Source organism: Anas acuta, chromosome Z (assembly GCF_963932015.1).
Source record: "Anas acuta chromosome Z, bAnaAcu1.1, whole genome shotgun sequence".
NCBI classification, from domain to species: Eukaryota; Metazoa; Chordata; class Aves; order Anseriformes; family Anatidae; genus Anas; species Anas acuta.
In genome coordinates, this window is record NC_089017.1 from 19058671 (window position 1) to 19065027 (window position 6357).

A 6357-nucleotide genomic window follows, 5' to 3' on the forward strand; every position below is an offset into this window, starting at 1 on the left:
CACACTGTTTCTTATGCAAGCCAGGATGCTGTTGGCCTTCTTGGCCACCTGAGCACACTGCTGGCTCATATTCAGCTGACTGTCCACCATCACTCCCAGGTCCTTCTCCACCAGGCAGCTCTCCAACCACTCATCTCCCAGCCTGTAGCTCTGCTTGGGGTTATTGCGCCCCAGGTGCAGGACCCGGCACTTGGCCTTGTTGAATTTCATGCAGTTGACCTCAGCCCATCGGTGCAGCCTATCCAGATCCTCCTGCAGAGCCTTCCTACCCTCGAGCAGATCGACACACGCACCTAGCTTGGTGTCATCTGCAAACTTACTGAGGGTGCACTCAATGCCTTCGTCCAGATCATCGATGAAGATATTAAAGAGGACCGGCCCCAGCACTGAGCCCTGGGGAACGCCACTAGTGACTGGCCTCCAACTGGACTTGACTCCATTTACCACAACTCTTTGGGCCCGGCTATCCAGCCAGTTTCTAACCCAACGAAGCGTGCGCCAGTCCAAGCCAAGAGCAGCCAGTTTCTTGAGGAGAATACTGTGGGAAACAGTGTCAAAAGCCTTGCTGAAGTCAAGGTAGACCACATCCACAGCCTTTCCCTCATCCACCCAGCGCGTCACTTTGTCATAGAAGGAGATCTGGTTTGTCAAGCAGGACCTGCCTTTCATAAACCCATGCTGACTGGGCCTGATCACCTGCTTGCCTTGCAAGTGCTGTGTGATGACTCTCAAGATAATCTGCTCCATGAGCTTCCCTGGTACTGAGGTCAGACTGACAGGCCTGTAGTTTCCCAGGTCAGTCCTCCGGCCCTTCTTGTAGATAGACGTCACTTTTGCTAGCCGCCAGTCTACTGGGATCTTCCCCGATAGCCAGGACTGCTGATAAATGATGGATAGGGGCTTGGCCAGCTCCTCTGCCAGTTCTCTCAGTACCCTTGGGTGGATCCCATCCGGCCCCATCGACTTGCGCACATCCAAGTGCCGTAGCAGGTCACCAACCAGTTCTTCGTGGATGGTGAGGGCCACATCCTGCTCCCCATCCCCTTCCACCAGCTCAGGGTACTGGGTATCCAGAGAACAACCGGTATTGCCGCTAAAGACTGAGGCGAAGAAGGCATTGAGCACCTCCACCTTTTCCTCATCTTTTGTAACTAAGTTTCCCCCTGCATCCAGTAAAGGATGGAGATTCTCCTTTGTCCTCCTTTTTGTGTTGATGTATTTATAAAAACATTTTTTGTTATCTTTAACGGCAGTAGCCAGATTGAGCTCCAGATGAGCTTTGGCCTTCCTAATTTTGTTCCTGCACAGCCTCACTACATCCTTATAGTCCTCCCTAGTGGCCTGCCCACTTTTCCAAAGATTATAAACCCTCTTTTTTCTCCTAAGCTCAAGCCACAACTCTCTGTTGAGCCAGGCTGGTCTTCTTCCCCGCCAGCTCGCCTTTGGGCACATGGGGACAGACCATTCCTGCGCCATTAAGATTTCCCTCTTGAAGAGCGCCCAGCCTTCCTGGACTCCTCTGCCCTTCAGAACCGCCTCCCAAGGAACTCTACCAACCAGTGTCCTGAGCAGCTCAAAGTCAGCCCTCCGGAATTCCAATACAGTTTTACTGGTTCCCTTCCTGGCCTTGCCAAGAATAGAGAACTCCACCATTTTGTGGTCACTCTGCCCAAGACAGCTCCTGACAATCACATCCTCCACCAGTCCTTCTCTGTTTGTGAAGAGAAGGTCTAGTGTGGTGCCACCCCTGATAGGCTCACTAACCAGCTGTGTCAGGAAGCTATCTTCCACGCTCTCCAGAAACCTCCTAGACTGCTTTCTCTGGGCTGTGTTGTGCTTCCAGGATATGTCAGGGAAGTTCAAGTCCCCCATGAGAACAAGTGCTGAAGATTTCACAACTTCTGTCAGCTGCCTGTAGAACTCCTCATCCGTCTCCTCATCCTGGTTTGGCGGTCTATAACAGACCCCGACCAGGACGCTAGCCTTGTTGGCCCAGCTGATCCTAACCCAAAGGGACTCGACCTTGTCATTCCCAGCCTCGAGTTCTACAACATCGAAAGACTCTCTAATATAGAGAGCCACACCACCACCCCTTCTGTGCTGCCTGTCCCTTCTGAAGAGCCTATAGCCAGGCATTGCAGCACTCCAGTCATGAGACTGGTCCCACCACGTCTCTGTGATGGCAACCAAGTCGTAGCCTGCCTGCTGCACAATGGCTTCCAGCTCCTCCTGTTTGTTACCCATGCTGCGTGCATTGGTGTAGATGCACTTCAGCTGGGCCATTACCTTATCCCCCAGCCTTGCTATTGTTCCCCCTGGCACAGCTCCAACAATCCTTGTTTCAGCCCCATCCCCCTTCTAACCTAGTTTAAAGCCCTCTCAATGAGCTCTGCCAGCTCCTGGACCAGGATCCATTTTTCCCTAAAAGACAGGGACCCATCTGTGGCCATCAGGCCGGGTACTGAGTAAAGTGCCCCATGGTTGAGTGTTTAAGCCCAACATGTTCCTCAGATCTTGCTCCAGGTGCCACCCATTGCTGGACATGGAACAGGGCTGGCTGGGGGACCAGTGTCACAGCCCTTCCAAGCAGAAACTGATGGCCACCTTCTTTCTTATTGGCCACAGCTGGGCAATAACCTTGCAATAGCTGCTGGGTACACCAGAGAGGAAAGAAGCATGTCTGGGGCTGTGACAATGCATGGCGAGACCCCGCAGTCCTCCTCTATCCCATCCACCATGCTCTGAAGTTTGCTATTAGCCCATGACTACATACATCTTATGTCCAAGACAGTGAGAACAGAATGGCATACAGAACACAGGCTGAAATTACCTGTGAAAATCTAACTTGAAATGCCTTCAAACTGAGTGGTCAAACTTGCAGCAACATTTGGAAATGGCAATTATTTTATCCAACGTTATAATCATTACAAGACTTTATGTGTACCTAAGGTTTTTGAAAAAAAAAAAAAAAAGAAAAAAAAAAAAGAAAAAAGTTAACACTCTAAACAAGTCAAAAAATAGGTTTTGCAGTGCTGAAGTGTTGATCATTTATTTCACTGTGTGTAAGTGGCACAGTGAATCCACCTTCGTGAAAATATAGAGGAAATAACTAGCTTCCTCTGATTTGCAGGGGCTCTTCTTTTATAATTTGCAGCTATGGTGCTACTCTCAGACTCCAGACCCATTTGTAATCATCTCTTCAATGGACCAGCTATCTTTGTTAATATTTGTTTCTCCCTACTCATAAGAGTAAAGAGCTTGCCTATACTGCAAGACAAAAACATGTTGACCCTACAGATAATTGCCTGACTGAAAATCACAGAAGTATTACAACTGAACTCAGCACCAGAGGGCTAAGATAATTCATTTTAACGATCTTTCTTGCCTTGAACTCTTATCAAGATCTGGGCATCAAAAGTAAGTTGATTTCTACCTTCATCCTCAGCTGCGTGAAGTGTCTTTGCATTCCCTAAATACAAGCTCTTGCTGTCTTTCACATTTGCTTATTCTGACCCAATCCCTAATTAGCAATGGATAATAAATATTTGCACCTAAAATTAATAACTCAGTCCACGGCTCTGAGAAAAGGAAAAGGTCACTGGCTGTGTTTCTGACTCTTAAAGGAAAAGGATACTGCCTCCGTACTGGCAGTTTGTGAACACGAGGCTGTACTTGAGTTTGACACTAGAGCAGCTGCATGGGGACAACCCTCACGGTCTTCAGAACAAGATGGGCCATGTTACAGCAGCAGATGGCTCGTGCCCAGGAGGTGCCCTGCTGCTGATCCCACCATCTCCAGGGCTGCATGGGATTCAGACTCAGCAGTGTGACTTCAGCCTGGCTGTGCCTTTACCTTTTCTATTTCTTTCTTTCTCATCTGTCTCTCACGAGAATGGAGTGGGTCTTCGGCTGGTGCCACAGAGAGGAGTGAATGGCACAAAATTGATTTGTACCGTGAAATGCACTGTGATGAAGGCCTGGCCCCATGTGATCTGAAGTGGCCCTTTTGCCACTTTATCTAGGCAAAATCACAAGTGCTGCAAAGATAAAGGTTCATCCGTAGCTCTCAGCTGCCTGGGTTTAAGCAAGCTCCATGCCATTACACTAATCAATTATTTTTCTCTTTTAATTCCAGTATGCCTGGCCATGAAGCAGACAATAAAACATGGGCAGAAGGAGCTGCAAGATGAGATAAGATAGAGGCTTAAACATTTTTCAAATTAACCCAATTGCTTTTTGTCATTTGAGAAGATAACATGCTTTTTCCTCTTGTGGCTAATGAAACTGTGGCTTCAGAAATCCTGAAATCAGGAGGGCATACTCAGCCCCAGACCCAGCCCCTTCCTGCTGCAACTGCCTGAGACGAGGGGAAAGGCTGGTGGTGGTGCCCTGCCATGGGGACCAGAGTGCTCCAGCCTGAGCCACCTATGCCCATCGGTGGGGATCTAGGGCAGACATACATATTGGTAAATATTCTCCTTTCCAGTGCCCAGCCACACTGTGACATGCTGACCATCTTCCCAAACTGTGTCCCAAGGGGACAGGTTTCTAGCCACAAACTGAGTGTTCCATCAGCCTGGTGAAGCCCAACCAAGCCCAGAGCTCAGCCAGAGTCATCAGCCATATGTGGTCCCAAACTCTTCAATTCTACAATTTTTCCACGTGCCTCATTTTTTTTCTGCTACACCACAGTTTAAATTGTATTCATAGCAATTTTCTCTGATTTGTCCAGTGCCTCTAATGGCTTACAGCACCTAACAGTGCTTCAGGACCTATATGTTACCCATAGCACAATAAGCCAGGATCAGTTTCTAAGCTGGTACCTGGATAAAATATCATATGCACAAGGCCCAAAGATCTGCATATGCAGTTATCCAGACTTTGTACATAAATGAAAACACCTGGAGATGGCACAGAATATTTATGCAAACTGCTTTTGAAACCACATTTCTGCAAATACAGCACATAGACCCTAATACAGCAAAGGACAAAGCACACTGCTTAATTCTGAACACGTGAATAATTCTCTTTGCCTTCACGTGGTGTACCTGGGAAGATCAGCCGGCTGTGCTTCAGAAAAGCCTTTAATAAGTTCTATTTGATTTCAGCAGGACTGCACATGTGTTTCATATTAAATCTCTGCCTTAAGTACTTTGCTAGAGTTCTTTGCTCTCAAGATGGGCTCTGCTTTCTTTTTTTCCTTGAACTGGGACTAGTTTATACAAAAATCTTCATCACTTTTAATTATTTGTGACTGGTAAGCACCAAAGAGAAATAAAGGTGCTGAAACTGCAAGATCTGTCTGAGAAGGACTCAAGGTGGGAAGACAAAAGGGTGGTGCCAAGCTTGAAAGGGAGGGTACCATTGCACTTCAGTTGGGGCTTTCCCCCAGCTGCTTTTGCCCTGAGGTTTCAGGAGCTCATGTGATGAAGACCACAAGTGCAGGGCTCAGGGAAGGTGAATGCAACACAGCAGGCTCAGAGACAAGCAGCAGTGACCAGCAGCAAGAGCTCCTACTGGTTCCCTATGAGAGGGGGCATCTTTCAATGGTGCTTAGGCTTAGGCAGAGCACCTCCTTTTCAAACTATCTGGTGGCACTGAGACACTGAGAGGTGACTTCTCTTATTATACACACATATATCATCTTGCATTGACTCCAGATACTGGCTTAGTGATCGCACACACGCAGATAGATTGCAAGGTCTCTACCAACAAGCTACAGTTTCTTTAGGGCACAGATGTTGGCATTTGCCTTTCAACACCTCCCTGTAACTTTACACACATGGTCAGGTTTTATTTTGAATCGAGGTGTTGCAGCATATAGTTTATATCTGTCCTCAAACCCACTTCCAGGAAGGCATTCTTACTGTGTCACCCCACACCACCACCTCTCCACTGCGCCTGCGAAGGTCATAGTGCCTGAGCTCCGGCAGGAAAAGCATGTGTTGAACAGACCGATCTTCCCTGCTCTTCTTTCAGTGCTGGGTCACTGGGACTGCAGGCACACTCACTGCAAACCTTCCCTCTAGCATGTTTACTCACCTCTGACTTAGAGAGGTGGGGTATGCTGAGATGGGAGATACCCAGGTGCCCTCTCACCTCTATGTTCCTCTACAGGTTGGAGGAGCTTTCTGAATGCTTCAGACATTGGACCCTGGTTGTGCATCAGGTCAAGCTTCCACCTTGTGTCCTGGAGGGACAATACCTGTTGGCTTATGGGCCCCTGGAAGTTCTTGTCAAAGCACAGTGCAAGAAAGTCAGCATTCCCGTGTCTCAGTCTGGCCACAGGTCCCTGTATTATTTCGGTATATTGAGGAAAACATCAGATTCTGTAGTCAGAGTTAGAGATAGCTGCAT